Source organism: Bos indicus x Bos taurus, chromosome 16, assembly GCF_003369695.1.
Source record: "Bos indicus x Bos taurus breed Angus x Brahman F1 hybrid chromosome 16, Bos_hybrid_MaternalHap_v2.0, whole genome shotgun sequence".
In the NCBI taxonomy this organism is placed as follows: Eukaryota; Metazoa; Chordata; class Mammalia; order Artiodactyla; family Bovidae; genus Bos; species Bos indicus x Bos taurus.
This window is the reverse complement of record NC_040091.1, coordinates 42944820-42962469: the sequence shown is the minus strand read 5'-3', so window position 1 is coordinate 42962469 and position 17650 is coordinate 42944820.

Here is a 17650-nt window from a genome sequence, read left to right as displayed (position 1 = left end):
GGGCCACGGAGGCGCGGTCACGGCAACGCCCGGGGGTGGAGGGCGGCAGAGGGCCGGCGTAGGGGCGCGGTCTGAAGATGTAATGGGCACGGCCTGGAATTCTCAGTGGCTCTCATTGGTTAAGTGGGCCAGGGGGGCGGAGCTCTCAGCTGAGAGGTGGGTACTGCGGAGCGCTCAGGCACGCTCACTGGGCCCTTTGGGGGTGGGCGGGGCAAGTGGCCCCGGGGCGGAGCCACGAGATGGGCGGGTGGAACCCGGTTGCGGGTAGGGCCTAGAGGCTCTCAGAGCAAAGGGGTGGAGCTGGTCGGGGGTTGGCAAAGGAGGAGGGGCGGGGGCTTCGAGGGGGAGGCAGCCTAAGGGCGGAGCCCGGGCTAAGGATGGAGCCGGCGTTGCGGTAAAGCAGCTCTGCTTGTCCCTAGCTGCTCCAGAAGCACAGTGATCCCGTAAAAATAATGGCCTCTCCCACACATGCGTCTGGGTTTAAAAATGGGAGCGGCCACACGAGGCGGAATCCTTAGCAAGACCCGTTTACTCAGGACCCCTGAAAAATCTGAAATGGACAAGGTCGCAAAACATTTAGAGGCGTGGTCTTCCTGGGTCTTGGAACTGGATATATTGCTACCTTTGAAGCAGTTGGGCCCACTCTTGAACTGGGGGCCTGTCTAACCTGGATCCACCGAACCCGGAGAGCCTAGGGATGGGCCTCTGTGGGTCCGTTAAACTTAGAATATCGTCTGTATTGATAGTGAATGCATTGGAGGGGGCGAGTAGAGAAGGTTGCCCTTGGTTAAAATGTTGCTATAGAAAGTCTGACTCAATCTGCTCTGGAGAGAGTATAAACAGCCTCCTTTAGGCAAAATGCGAATTGCTCTGAACACCCAGCTTCCCTTTTAAAGGGACGCGTGTCTTCAAGCGTGCTCTCACTTTCAACATTTAACTTAACAATTGCGTCGTGTGACACTAACCACAGTTTTAGAGGCCTTACTGTGCCGCTTTCCCCAGCCTTCCTGCTCCTTTTCTGTCCCATCCTCTTCCACTTCCCTCATTTTTCTTCCCCTTCCCAATGCAAGAAGGATACAAGATACTTTTTTTTTCTGTTATATTCTCTAATGTCCGTATTACTTTCGATTTAATAACTTTTTTTACTTACAATTGAATATTTTATCAAAATCATGAGATTATGAACTTTTAAAGGCCAGAAATAGGTCAACAGTGTTTGTATCTCCCTCAGCATCCAGACTACCATGCCCATAACAAGAGCTAAACCAATATTTCTTTATACAGTTACTAGCTGATTCTTCAAGTTTCACAGAGCTTACCAATATAAGAAATTTACACATTCAAATTATTTTCATGTAAATATTGATGTTTAAACAAATGAATTAAAAGTAAACAACTTGCTTGGTTATTCAAGACAATGTATAAATTCTATTTCAGAAAAAGGTACATGCTTAAGGATAAATGTGGAAAACGAATGTATTAAAAAAATGTGTCACTGTGAAATAATGGAAGCTTTTTCAAAATTTTCATAAATATAGTTTATTCTTCAAAATTACAGTAAGTTCATCAACATAGTCAGGCCTTCATCCCATCAGCTCAGAGTTGGAAAACTCTGCATCTCTAGATAGTAGGATTACTTCAGAATTAACTCAGCCTCTCCCCATCTGTAGTCTTAGAACGAAACACTGGAGGCTTCAGAGGCAGGAAACATCTGCTAGCTCTGACAGCCCAGCCCTGTCTCTGCCCCTTGGGGAACTACTCCTCGCCACCCTCTACCCACCAGAGGTGCTGACGAGATGACCATTTATAGTATCCCAGCCTTTTCCCTCTGCAAAAAAAAACAAACAGGGAGACATGAACTCAAGCTGGACCAGTTCACATGCTGTGTTCTCTGGACCATTGGCTGAGAAGAGGATATGACCTGAGCTGAGCCAATTGGAATCCTTCTCTGAAACTTTGGGTTTTTGGTTTGTTTGGTTTTTTTTTTTTTGGCCACATAGCATGTGGGATCTTAGTTTCCTGACCAAGGATGGAACCCATGCCCCCTGCACTGGAAGTGCAGACTCTTAACCACTGGACCACCAGGGAAGTCCCTAAATCTTTTTATATTAGAAATGAAGGGAAGCTCTTTCTCTTCTATTGGATCAAGAGCTGCAAGGATGTGACCTCAAAAATGTTTACCACCATCGTCAGCTCATATCGTGGAAAATTCTGAAAGAATGAGGCAGTGTAACTGGACAGACAAAGGGACCAAGATTTGGAGGGAAGGAAAGTGAAAAGGAGAGAAACTATCATGGTGTGTTCCATGGTTTCAGTAGACCTTGTACCAATTCTGCACACACCATCCCACACTTAAGAGGTCCCCAAATAGGTCTTTCCTTCATCAATAGCTGGCCCTACTCCACTGGAGTTGCTTATACCAGAAACTTAAGCGTATCCTCCACACCAGTCTCCCTTTTCCCTCATATTCAGTCCATATTGTTTCCATCCCCAGATTACATCTTGACTCTCCCCAATTCCCACCATCTCCATTTCTGTGCTCCAGTGTAACCCATCATCAGCTCTCACCTAACTCCAGCACTAACTTCCAAGTGCTAGTTCAGTCTTCCCCTACCATACTCTATGCATTGCCCACAAAGCAACTAGAGGGATCTTCTTAAAATGCACTGATCTTGTCACATCTCCACTATTCAATGAGTTCTTTTTGTTTTCCTGATGAAGTTCAGAATCTTTAGCATGGCTACCAGGCCGTGCATGACCTGGCTCCAACCTGACCTTGTTCCACCTTTGCCAGCTGGGCTTCTGCCACACACAGGCCTTCTCCCTATTGCTTGATCACAGGGTACTTCCTTCTGCTTTGGTACATCTGAGTGTACAGCTCCCTTTGTATCGGTGGCTTTCCCCCACTTCTCTCCCCTTCACCTGACAAAATATTTGGTTTTCTTTGGTCATTCTCAAGGAGACTTTTTCTATTGCAGTATACCTGATTTACAATGCTGTGTTAGTTTCAAGTGTACAGCACAGTGATACAGTTATATATATATGTATATATATATACACACACATATACTCACACACATACTTTTTGCTTTTTTTACTGCTGAAAAAAAAGGGAAAATATGTATATGGATATACTTTGGCCACCTGATGCAAAGAGCTGACTCGCTGGAAAGACAATGAAGCTGGGAAAGAGTGAAGGCAAAAGGAGTAGAGGGCAGCAGAGGATGAAATGGTTAGATAGTATCACTGACTCAATGGACGTGAATTTGAAGAAACTCTGGAAGATAGTGAAGGACAGAGAAGCCTGGCATGCTGCTGTCCATGGGGTTGCAGACAGTCGGGTACAACTTAGTGATTGAACAACAACACGTATTTTTAATGTTCTTTTCCATTATGGTTTAATGCAGGATATTGAATATAGTTCCCCATGCTAGAGAGTAGGACCTTGTTGTTTATATATTGTATATATAGTAGTTTGTATCTGCTAATCCCAAACTAAAGGAAACTTTTCTTGACCTATACTAGGTCAGCCCCAGTCCCAACAGGGCCATAAATTCCAGGAGGATAAGGAAGTCACTGTGAATCACTCTTACCTAGCACAGCATGTGTAGATGCCCAACAAATATTATTGCACGAGTAAATAAACATGTAAAGACTGCACCCAGGACTTTCCCTCCACTGACAGCCACTCCTATTTCCCCATCTCCATCTGAGACGCCAGTGCTCCCAACCCTCTTCTCACTCTTCACTCAGTAAGTTTATGAGTCTATATTTTTATTTTTTCAGCTTTTGGGAAGGTCTCTCTGCATTCCTTGACATAGATGTATCTTTTTTCAGTTCAGTTCAGTCGCTCAGTCATGTCCGACTCTTTGTGACCCCATGAATCGCAGCAGGCCAGGCCTCCCTGTTCATCACCAACTCCCAGAGTTCACTCAGACTCACGTCCATCGAGTCAGTGATGCCATCCAGCCATCTCATCCTCTGTCATCCCCTTCTCCTCCTGCCCCCAATCCCTCCCAGCATCAGAGTCTTTTCCAATGAGTCAACTCTTCGCATGAGGTGGCCAAAGTACTGGAGTTTCAGCTTCAGCATCATTCCTTCCAAAGAAATCCCAGGGCTGATCTCCTTCAGAATGGACTGGTTGGATCTCCTTGCAGTCCAAGGGACTCTCAAGAGTCTTCTCCAACACCACAGTTCAAAAGCATCAATTCTTTGGCGCTCAGCTTTCTTCACAGTCCAACTCTCACATCCATACGTGACCACAGGAAAAACCATAGCTTTGACTAGACGGACCTTTGTTGGCAAAGTAATGTCTCTGCTTCTTAATATGCTGCCTAGGTTGGTCATAACTTTCCTTTCAAGGAGGAAGCGTCTTTTAATTTCATGGCTGCAGTCACCATCCGCAGTGATTTTGGAGCCCCCCAAAATAAAGTCTGACACTGTTTCCACCGTTTCCCCATCTATTTCCCATGAAGTGATGGGACCGGATGCCATGATCTTCCTTTTCTGAATGTTAAGCTTTAAGCCAACTTTTCACTCTCCACTTTCACCTTCATCAAGAGGCTTTTTAGTTCCTCTTCACTTTCTGCCATAAGGGTGGTGTCATCTGCATATCTCAGGTTATTGATATTTCTCCTGGCAATCTTGATTCCAGTTTGTGCTTCTTCCAGTCCAGCATTTCTCATGATGTACTCTGCATAGAAGTTAAATAAGCAGGGTGACAATATACAGTCCTGACGTACTCCTTTTCCTATTTGGAACCAGTCTGTTGTTCCATGTCCAGTTCTAACTGTTGCTTCCTGACCTGAATACAGATTTCTCACTTATCTATTTGTTTTTGGCTGCGCTGGGTCTTCGTTGCTGTTTGTGGGCTTTCTCTAGTTGCAGTGGGCAAGAGCTACTCTCTAGTTGTGGTGTGCAGACTCATTTATGTGATTTCTCCTGTTGCAGAACATGGGCTTCAGAGCTTGGGCTCAGGAGTTGTGGCACGTGGGCTTAGTTGTCCCACAGCATGTGGAGTATTTCTGGATCAGGGATCAAATCCGTGTCTCCTGCATTGGCAGATGGATTCTTAACCACTGGACCACCAGGGAAGTCCTATGTGTAGCTTTAAACAGTTGCTTTCTGGAGGAAAAAGTCTCTGTCCTCTATGAAAGTCAAAGTGTCAGTTGCTCAGGCATGTCTGACTCTTTGTGACCCCATGGACCTTAACCTGCCAGGCTCCTCTGTCCATGGAATTATCCAGGGAAGAATACTGGAGCAGGTTTCCATTTCCTCCTCCGGGGGATCTTCCCCCAACCCTTGGATTGAACCCAGGTCTCCTGCATTGCAGGTGGATTCTTTACCGTCTGAGCCACCAGGGAAGCCCAAAAGCTTTGCGTTGCCCCTTCTATACCAAAGGGATAACTCTAACAGTAAAATTTTCAGGTCAAGTATGAAACAACAGTGGAGCATCAACAGGATACAGGGAAAGAAAACAGTTTTGAAGTAGTTATGGCAACAGTGGCCCTCTAATTATGCCCCATAAGGGGGCCTCCTGCCTACAGGTTGAGCAGGTACAAGGTAAGAATTTGAGATAAAGGAAGAGACTTTGTATTGAATAAAAAGATTTTTTAGTAAAGGAAAAATAAGAACCAACTCTTTGTGTTTTGAAAACCAAATTTTAAACACTAATAATTTCCAGTAATACAGAAGTTTGTCATCCTGTTTACATGTAACACAACTCTAACTTCTCTGTGGACAGAGAGTGACCAAGGCTAAGCGCACGGCTCAGACAAAGCATGCTGCAGCTGTGCATCACTCTCCTTTTTGCCTTGGCAAGTAACTTGTCATCTAATTTTACTTTGGAGATAATAAGGAATTATTAAAGGCCATGATGAAAACATTTTGTAGACCAGTGGATATACATAGTTTGTGTCATGAGTGGGGAATATGCAGCTGTGAACATCTGGCTCACTGCCAACCTATCCCCAGAGTGTTGGTTCCTGCAGCATCTGATACCTACAGTACAGGTTTCCCACGTCACGCGACCTTGCTTGTACTGTGCTTGGGAACAATGTAAAGAAATAATCATTCATTTCTTTGGTTGAATGTTTTGACAGACCAACATGTCTTGTAAAAGTATTTTATCTGTGTAGGCTCAAAGGTTCTAATCATCTAGTAAAGACAAAACAACATAAGGTCTCAGTTTGGATCCAAATATCCAGCCTATTAGCCTTGGATCCTGGGATCCAAGAATATCCACTCTTCTCCCAGTTCATTTATCACCTTTTATTCCCCTTGCTGGTTACTGTCCAACTAAGTATAAAAAATCACCATCCCTAAAATTAAACAGTCTCTACTCTCTGGTAATATATGACAAAATAGCTATCTTTCCCCCCAGCACAAATCAATGAATTTCATAGCTGTAGATGCTGCAATGTTATCAGTGTGTTTAGGTATGACTTAAAAGATTGTCCCTGACAAGCAGTTCTTTCCACACCCTTTGGACCACCAGCTTACTGTTGCTAACAAGTAGTGGGGCCTGTTATTATCAAATATTTGTAGCTCTGTGCCTGCCCTTCACTGTTCTGAGAGTAGAAATTTTCAAACCTACCTGAGAGTATAAACCCTCCTATTACACACTCATATGTTTAACTATTTGCTATTTGTCAGACTGAGGTCAGAATTTGCAGTGATGTGACAGACACTTAGTTTTGCATTTGGGTCCAGCAGAGGTTGCTCAATCTAAATGAACTTTGTGGTTTTCTTTTCTCCACACACCGCTCCCCTTATTTTCTTCATAACTGTTCTTCTGGGAAATTACTTCCCATCAGCAGTATTTGTCTCCAGCTGGTGAACTGGATGGGGCTTTTTTTCTTTTTAGTTAATAAACACTAAAAGGCTGAGGGCAGCAAATCTACACCCCGGTGGTGCCAGCTAATGAAGAGCCTCACATGAAAGCTTATGCAAAGGGGAAAGGCAGAGTGCAAATGCCCTGGGATCCAAGATTACCCACTCTTCTCCCACACGCTGCATAACAGACACTAATGATTATTAATTATTTAAGCAAAGAACATGAGAGCCAACACAGGCGGCAAAAGGGAAAAGAAGGAAGCTGCCTTCTAGGAGCTTCTGCTGAAATCATTTAATTAGGACAGGCTATAGAGCCAAGGGAGATAGACCAAGATACTTAATAGCTAAAGAAATCTTTAAAAATCCTTTACCACTTTTTTCCCTTACAAAAAGGAAAAGACAACTTAGGTTATACTTGTATACATTGCTGACAAACTGGAATATGAAGTGGCTGCCACAGCCTGCCCTCTCTGATGGCATCACAGGCCAGCAAGTAACAGGAGGAGACTCAGCCAGGTCTTCACAGGTTCTAGTGAATCCTGAAGCTGTGAGTCCCAAGTCTCCCCTCGAAATATGTCTTTCTTGTTCATACACACTAAGGACACTGACTATCTAAGCTGAAGCTCCATTCGTCTTTTCTCTGTACTAAAACCTTCATGAGCTATTCACTTCAAATTTCAAACATTGTTGGGACTTTCCTGGTGGTCCAATGGTTAAGACACTGTGCTTCCACTGCAGGGGGCATGGGTTCGATCCCTGGTCAGGGAAATAAGATCCTGCATGCCACCAAGCGCAACCAAAAAATAAAATAATAATAATTTTTTCCCAAAAATATTGTGTCATTTCTGGTAGGTTTTACTTTTTCTTTGGATATATCAGGATACCTAGAACAGTTTCTTCCTATTATATAAGCTGTGACACTATTTTAAAAAGTTAAGAGCCCTAAAAGGCACAGTTTGATCTTATTTTTAAATTCTTGGGTGATCTCCATTTGTTTGAAACTCACCAGTAGTTCTGCAGTGCAGCCTTTGCAAATTATCAGTTCCTTGGCAGCTAGTGACATTTCCTCTTAAAATCAAGAGTTTTCATTTCTAATTCCGTAACATTTAGAGATCTAATGCTCATTATTACTGTAGCTAACCTGGCTCTGTGACTAAGGAGAGACTTTGTTTTCCTTGCAGGTGTCTTTTTCTGACCTTGTTCCAGTATTCACATTACCTTCCACTAGGTTCCTACAGAACGTTTCATTTGAATTGATTCAGATCTTCATCAACATTTCACATGTGAGCTATTATGTATCCCCCGACTTTTGTTCAAGCCTAGTGTCTTTAGCCAATTACAGGTCACTGTTCTAAGCAGGGGATAATGCAGTAAATCAGACACATGTTGTCCTTGCCCTCATGATGGGTGAGACATACAACAATGAATTACACACTTCAATAATTCATTGCAATTATAGTTAAGTGCTAAAAGCTGAAATACAAAGGGCTCTGAGGCCATATAATTGGGAACTGGTGCCTTGGGAGTTAAAAATCCACCTGCCAATTCAGGAGACGTGGGCTCAATTCCTGGTTAGGAAGATCCTCTGGAGAAGGAAATGGCAACCCACTCCAGTATTCTTGCTGGGAAATCCCATGGACAGAGGAGCCTGGTGGGCTACAGTCCATGGGGTTGCAAAGAGTCGGATATGACTTAGCAACTAAACCACAACAACCTTGTATTAGGGTCAGGGAGAGCTTCCTTTGGAAGTCCTTTGGAAAATAACATTTAAGCTTACACTTGAGATACAAGTAGGAGTTAACTAAGCAAAGAGTAGAGAAAAAGGATAGCACACAGTGGAACCAGCCCATAACAAGGTCATCAGGAAGAACGAGAGGGTGGTGAGATTAAATTACTGAGAGAGAAGGCTGGTGGCTAGAGTGCAGAGTGATGGGGAATGAGGTCAGGCCCCTCTCATGCAGGAATTTATAGGTCATGCTAAACATTTAGAATTCATTCCCCAAAGGTTTAAACAACGATGTGACATGGTTTGATTTGTATTTAAATAGATGACTATGGTTTCTGCAAGGAGAATGGACTAAAGTGGAATAAGAATGGCACATTAGTGAGTGACTGCTGCATAAAAACCCACCTCGAAACTCAGTGGCTTAGCAAGCATTTGTGGCTTTTGTTCTGGGGTCAGCAAATTGGCTGGTGTGGGTGTGCTTCAGGCTGTGGGTTGACTGTGACTCTGCTGGGTGAGGCTGAAATCAACAGGGTTTAGTGGCAGACTGGGATTAAGTCTGCTCTATATCGGCTTATTCTCCTTGAACCAGAGGCTATACAGGGCACTTTCCTCTCATGATAAATAGTAGAAGAGCAGGGGCTCCAACCCAAACTGTATAAGCACGCTGAAGACATCTCCATAAACATCCCATTTGTCAAATTCAGTCTAATGGCCAGGCCCAAAACTGCAGGATAAGACGGTGTATTCCACCTCAAGGGAAAAAGGTCTGAATAAATACTTGTCGAGTGATACTCCAATGTATCAAAGCAGCTATGATCAAGGTATTTTCCATTCTTCAGTTCAGTTGCTGAGTCGTGTCCGACTCATGAATCGCAGCATGCCAGGCCTCCCTGTCCATCATCAACTCCTGGAGTTCACTCAAACTCACGTTCATCCAGTCGGTGATGCCATCCAGCCATCTCATACTCTGTCGTCCCCTTCTCCTCCTGCCCCCAATCCCTCCCAGCATCAGAGTCTTTTCCAATGAGTCAACTCTTTGCATGAGGTGGCCAAAGTACTGGAGTTTTAGCTTTAGCATTATTCCTCCCAAAGGACACCCAGGACTGACCTCCTTTAGAATGGACTGGTTGGATCTCCTTGCAGTCCAAGGGACTCTCAAGAGTCTTCTCCAACACCACAGTTCAAAAGCATCAATTCTTTGGCACTCAGCCTTCTTCACAGTCCAACTCTCACATCCATACATGACCAATGGAAAAACCATAGCCTTGACTAGACGGACCTTTGTTGGCAAAGTAATGTCTCTGCTTTTCAATATGCTATCTAGGTTGGTCATAACTTTCCTTCCAAGAAGTAAACGTGGAAAATAAATTGTAGAATCTATTGCTTTCCCCACCCTAATCCACCTTGCCTTAGTCCCCAAATAATTGGTTTCATTTTGCCAAAGCCTTTACTGGATAGAATATATTCCTGTTTTGTCCCTAAGTCGTGTCCAACTCGGATGCAGCACGCCAGGCTCCTCTGTCCTCTATCGTCTCAAATTTGAGTTTGCTCAAATTCATGTCCACTGAGTTGGTGATGCCATCCAATCATCTCATCTTCTATCACCCCTTTCTCCTCCTGCCCTCAATCTTTCCCAGCATCGGTCCTTCCAATGAATATTCAGGGTTGATTTCCTTTAGGAATGACAGGTTTGATCATGGATCACAACCTTGTGAAGGGTCTTGCATAACTCAATGAAGCTATAAGCCATGCCATGCAGGATCACTCCAGATGGACGGGTCATAGTGAAGATTTCTGACAAAACGTGGTCCACTGGAAAAGGAAATGGCAACCCCTCCAGTATTCTTGCCTGGAGAACCCCATGGACAGTATGAAAAGGCAAAAATGATAGAATATAAAACTATATATATTATCAGTTTAGAAAGGCATAGTAGAAACTCAGTTTACAATGGAAAAGTCTGGCACAGTGCTATGTACTCTCATCACTTTTCAGATCTAATTTATTTTAGGAGGTGTGGGGTTTTTGTTTTTTTTTTTTGCATTTTATCTTTCTTAAAAAAATTTATTTGAGAGGAAAACAAATCTGTTTCCCCCCAAAGTCCTGATTTATGTCACATTATTGTGCTCAGATTTAACTAGGATTCATTCTTTTTTTCCCTTCTTACAGTTAGGCACGCATTCACAGCAACAGTCCTGGATCTCTAATAAGAAGCTAGTCTTGCTGTGTGGACATCAATATTTTTGGTGGGGTGTGAGGCTGAGGAGAGGAGAGTTCATGCAGCTTGGAAGCAGCCCTGGGGAGTGAAAGTGAAGCATTTTTAGCTGAATTCAGGTGGAGGCAATTCACTTAAAGAATCCAAAGGCTTTAGCAGTATCTTGGATTGACTTTAATGAGGAGTTAGACGGAAATAGCTACAGGCTCCAGGGGGCAGCCCAAACCTATTGAGGATTCCCTCCTGGGAGATAAAAAGGCGCTCACAGGGCTCGCATCATGAAGTGGTGTCAGCCTCTTCTATGCCCCTAGCACAGTGCTCACCATGGGAGTGTTTCTGCTCATCTTTACTAATTGGTGGCTAACTACAGACAGGACAGAAAAGGACGCTTATTTTTTACTAATAAGTGAAAAAAGCTTTCTTAGAATAGAGCAGACATGCTCATAGGGAAGAGGAGGCAGGAATCCTCAAGCTAGCATACAGGTGACATGCGTGACTTTTTAAAGCAACTCTGAGCAGGCAATTTCCACTTAATTTCTTTTCAAAGAAGATATATAGAAACAGCATGCTGAAGGGGCTGCAGTGTCTGGAAAAGATAAAGGGGATGGTTGTAATTTGCCTTCCATTTCTGCTGCTAATGACACCCTACTGAGACAGACTATCATATTAACACACAAATTCCCACAAATCCAGTAACAACCTTTCACTAGGATGTCTTGGGTTATTACAAGATCTCTTTAGCACAAATTATATCATTAAAGGAAATTTAACAGAAAAGGTGATTTGCCTCACATCCAGGAAAAGGAAGACAGGAGAAACAGAATTGTAGGCTTTGCCCACAAAATTTACTCCAAATTTACCCCTAAATTTACTCCAAATTTACTCCTATTTACTCCTAAAATTTATGATTTTAATTTCCTACTACTTCAAATATCTAGATACGGATACAAGCTTCCCTTAGTCAAATCAAACACACATGAACTGTAGTCCACCAGGTTCCTCTGTCTATGGGATTCTCCAGGCAAAAATACTGGCATGGGTAGCCATTCCCTTCTCCAGGGGATCTTCCCGACCCAGGGATCAAACCCTGGTCACCTGCATTAGAGGCAGATTCTTTACCATCTAAGCCACCAGGGAAGCCCCAAAGCAAACACACACCTTCTTTTTACTTAGTATTCTTAAAATGTATATTTAAATATTTTATATAATTTTAATGAAAATGGCATTAATTTCACACAGTTCCTTATACTGTAGCTTCAAAGCAATTTAAATATTTAATAACCATCCTTCACAAAATATCTACATGAATATATAGAAGTGACTTAACAAACTGGGGCCAAAGTTAAATATGAAAGAGTGGCACAATTAGGACTAGAAATGCAGTGACAGGGTTCAGAGGACACACCATCCCACGATATGGCACCTTGGCACACTGAATATTTTAAGCTGAAGGAACTTGAGAAATGGCATGAATAGTACTTTTGACCTTCCCATGAAGCAGGTCACAAAACCCTCATATGAGATGTACCCTACCCAACACCTGAAGGAAGGAGCATCCTTACCTTCGAAGACGAGACACAGAAGAACTGGAACAAACAGATCTGGCTGTTTCTCTCAGTTTATTACACTTAGCTCACCTTTGTTCTATCACATTTTCCAAAGACTTTTCACTCGTCATCAAATCTAGCATGAAAACACTCAGGTTTAATGGTTTCTCTAGGTCTTCCATTTCCTTATGAAGGCTCCCATGTCACATAACACTTACAGGAAATAAATCTGTATGCTTTTCTCCTGTTAATCTGCCTTTGTTATAGGGGTACCAGTCAAGAACACAAAAAAGTAGAGGAAAGATATTTTTTCCTCTTCTATAGGAGTATTCTCGCTTTCTCTCCATTCAATATTCTCCAAAACAACGTAACCTTTGAACAACATGGGTTTGAACTGTGTGGGTCAACTTATACCCAGATTTCTTTTACTAAGTACATAGTACAGTACTACACAATCTGTGGTTGGCTGAATGCATGGATGCGGAACCATGGTTACCAAGGGCTGACTGTCAAGTTATACATGGATTTTCAACTGTGCAGAGAGTGGGCACTCCCAACCCCCACATTGTTCAAGGGTCAACTGTATTTTAATGCGATATAATTTTAATGATTTGATTTTATAATTTTAGTTTTTTGCCTCTCTGAGCAGCTTGCAGGATCTTAATTCCCTCACCAGGGACTGAACCCAGGCCGACAGCAGTTAAAGTCACTAGAAAACCACTGAACTCCCTACAAGATAGATTTTAAAATGAGGTAAATATAGATGAAAGAGATCATTTAGTTCAAATTGTACAGATTAGAAATACTTCCAAGCGTAATCCTCCTTACAATATGTGAATATACATCTGAAATAATGATTCTAAGCACCCACCTAACTAAGATAGAGTAACAGATTGGGTGGAGGTTTAGGTATATTTAAAACACGATTTTATCATTATAAAATCAATCTCTTGGTGATACAGTCTGACATCTAAACCTCTGTTACCATATAAACACTTAAGAGTCTTATTGTTTTTTAAAGACTCTATCCAATATGCATTTTAGAAAATTTAACAAAAAAGAGTTAGGTAATGCCTGTCATGTATCAGCACTCAATAAATGTCTGATGAAGAATAGACGACATCACAATCAGAAGAGGGAGCAGACAGAAGAATCTATCCTGGCTTCCACATAGGGATTATTGTTAAGATTTCTCTAGAACACATTCTCTTCACTTTCAAAACCTAATCCTCACCAGGAAAAAGTATATTTTGGGTTTTTCAGACCAAAAGGGCCTAGTATCCACAATCTGTCCAGTACTTTGTAACAAAATTAGCCTCGCATAATCAACCACCCTCTCTGGCAAGAGCAGCACCATGGGCGGGTCATCTGAGCCAGCACTGTGGGAGCAGTCAGGCTCCCTGGAGGCAGGCACACACGAGTATACACTCACATCCCTCATCTCCACCCCAAGCGCACAGGTTAGAGACAAGAGTCTACGTTTTCTTTCCTGAGAGTGGAAAGCAGATTTAGGTTCTATCTGCCATGTACTCTTACTTGCTCATATTTTCTTGCAGAGGAATAAACAATGCACACTTCTGGAAGGCAGAATGAAAAGAAATGCCACAAAGCTGAGGTTAAGGGACTGAGATTCTGTCTGTTTGCTCCAAAATTACAAATGCTCATCTCCTGGGTAACTATGAAACAAAAATATTTAAATAAATGAGAAAAAGCTCAGAGGCTTTTGTTTGTTTTGGTGGTTCAAACACAATGGAAGTTTATTTCTTGCTTCCATGAGTTTAAAGTGAACTCTCCTGATTGGTGGGTGGCTCTCTTCCAAGCACTGACATAGGATGCCAGACTTACTGCTTCTTACAGTTCTTCTATCTTTTAAAAATTTATTTATTTTTACTGAAGTATAATTGATTTATAAGCTCAGAGCTTTATAAATCAAATCTAAGGTATAATTTACCAAGACCTAGAATAAACTTGGTGTAAAATTTGAGGTGTTAACAAAGTTTAAAAAAAAAATTAAGGGAATTCCTGGGCACTCCAGTGGTTAGGACTCTGCATATCTACTGCAGGGGGCATGGGTTCAACCACTGTTTGGGGAACTAAGAGCCTGCATGCTGAGTGGGGCAGCCAGAAAAAAAAAAAATCTTTTTAAAAGATGAAAAAAAAAAAACAAAACAACCCCACCACATTTTCTAAAAACATGGTCAACCAACCATGGGATTAAGGCAATCACATATAGTCTAATCCAGGCCAAATATCTGCTTTTACCTAAACCACTTATCTCTTTGATTATCATCAAGGGTCACTGCCTCAGTTTTCAACCTGGCCTGGTTTATGAATACTGTGGGAATAAGGCCAGGCCTAAAGAATCTAGTTTCCACACAAGCCAAAAATGGGGTGGGGGGGGGAGGGGGAATCATTGAACTCTTTCTTATAAGAAAGAAAAGTCCCATGTATATATATGACAATTTAGCAGTAACAAAAAAAAAAAAACAGTACTTGAACTACTAAGACATTTTAGAGTAAACAGACAATTAAGATTACAAACTTTTAAACCATGTAATGAAATTATGACAGAAACACACAATCAGAGGTTCTTCTGGGAAGGCTTCAGAAGTTCATGGTCACAGTTGCCAGCATTTGGGGCAGAGGACCTGTGACTGATGCATAATCTTAATAAGAACTCTTACTAGCATTATCTTCTTTTTTAATCCAAAAGAAAACCAGTGGCTCTCCTTAACCTCCTTTATAGAAAATATTTTTATTTGTTTATTTTTAATTGTAGTCCATTGTCTGAGGCTGCAAGGAATCTGATGTTCTCAGAGGAAAACAACCAAGCATTAGGAAGCTACAAACTGATAGCCTCAAACCTCTCCAGTGGTCCCTCTGCCTGGAACAGCATGGAATTTCCAGTGTGAACTCTCAAGAACGCCACTAACCCCTTGTATTTCAGGTCCCTTCAGCAGCTCAGTCTCTCCGCTTTGCTGTTAGTGTGAACAGGGAGAGGGGCTTTCAAAAAGAGAGTGAGGGTGTCAAAAGGCCATACCTAGTAGAGCTGTATTTCTAATCTCCTTTTTCCAACTTAATGAAAATACTAAATACTAGTTTCCCTAGTTTAATTCTAAGGCCACACAGACTGGAAGCAATTACAGCTTGTTCATGGGGGTCTGTGGGAATGCTGACAGTTTAAATTTACATATTAATGTCTGAAAAACATTTTGAGAAGGAAAGAGTGTTTTTTGGTCTTGGTAATGACTAGAATAAGAAAAAAATGGACGGGAAAGTGGTTGAAAAGCTCCAGGCAAAATGGTCCAGGTTTATTTTTGCTGTAATACTTTCAAACTATCTACCATTCACTGTAATAAGACACTCTTCTAATGGTAGATTTGCTCAGTCTTTTATTTTGCCTAAGATGATCGTTCTTTGGCTGAGTGTCTTCAATAAAAGGCCTAACAACCAAAGTTAAAAACCCATCTGTTCCAACTCCAACTCGTTCCTGGGGACAACTCATTCTACTGCTTGATTTCTTCTTCTACCACCCACCTAGAATACCTAACTTACCACTCACCAGGTTTAAAAAAAAGCAAAACATTGAAACAGAAATTGTTTCAAATTATATTTCCTTAAACAGCCAGGTTGGACACTTGATCTCTGGAATTTAGTGGCAACCCCAGTTTTTTGACAAATGCAGGTATTCTTTTCATTAAAGTATTAGTTTGACCCAAAGATGTCAAACAGCCACCCTAGCATTAGTTATTGCAGTCTAAGACCTCCCAAGAGGTCTAAAAAACCAGAAGATTAAATACAGCAAAATATGAATATAAACATAGTTTACAAGTCATTTAATAACTACAGTTATAGAGACTTTTCAAAGTATTCACTTTTCAAATTACTCTAAACTGATACCAAATTTGTGAAACAAAATATATCATATGGCTCTTGAAAAAACTGTTAAGTGGTAGATTAGCTCCAATGTAAAACATCTTTCTATATTAACAAAGAGAGGGCAATGCACAGTAATCCTATATAGTGGGTAGCTCCCACTCAACTGAAGAGAAAAATTAGGCTCAAAAAGATTAAGTAACCTACCAAAGGTCACATGGCCCTGACTGACAGTGTCTTGCTAGGCACTGCAAACCTGGCCACTCTGAAAGGAAGATTAATTTTAAATTGAGTAGTAGTCATTACTTACAAAATGAATACATTATTGTGATAAATGGCAAAATGTTTCATTTAGGTTAGTCTTACAGAAAGTTTAAGGGAAACCCCAAGTTTAAGGACTCCAGATTCATTGAGGCCCCTTTCAAATATAAAATACTTCCAATTTTCCTTGTCCTACTACTACTGAAAGGGAAGGGAAAATATTACTATGAATTAAAAAAAAAAACCCAAAACACCCAAAAGAGCAATTCTGTTCCTAGGTACATACCCAAAAGAAGTGAAAGTAGGTATTTAAACAAATACTTATGCATTAAAGTTCAGAGTAGTGGTAGTTTAGTTGCTAAGTTGTGTCCAACTCTTGCAACCTCACAGACTGTAACCTGCCAGGCTCCTCTGTCCATGGGATTCTCCAGGCAAGAATATTGGAGTGGGTTGCCATTTCCTTCTCCAGGGGATTTTCCTGACCCAGGAATCGAACCCAGGTCTCCTGTACTGCAGGCAGATTCTTTACCACCTGAGCTAGCAGCAGCACTATTCACAATAGCCAAAAAGTAGAAAAAAACCAAATGTCCATCAAGAGATAAATGGATAAACACAATGTGGTACCCATGCAAGGGAGTATTTTCAGCCATTAAAAATGAATGAAGCACTGATACATGCTACAATGTGGATTAACCTCAAAAATAGTATGCTCAGTGAAAGAGGCCAGACACAAAAGGTCCCATACTATATACCACCATTTATACCAAATGTCCAGAATAGGTAAATTCAGAGATAGAAAGTGGATGAGTGATTGCTAGAGGAGCGAGTGACTGCTTAGTAAGGATGGGGGCTCCCTTGGGGGTGATGAAAATGTTTTTGACTAGATAATGGTGATCACCACACAGCACTGTGAGTGTACTGAACTGTACACTTTAAAATGGTGAATTTTATGTCATGTAAATTTCAATTCGGTTAAAAAGAACACACAGAATAATGAAATAATGATGACTGACCACAAAGCCCTAAACAAATAGCAGGTAATCTGCTTTTCCTTAGTTTGTCACAATTTAATGAGTTTTGGATCATCATAAACCAATACATAAAAAATTACTCATTACAATTTCCAAATAAGGCATTAATATAGCTGAGTTCCCCTAATTTGTCCAGTTGGCAGAGCACCTAGGAGATTTTAT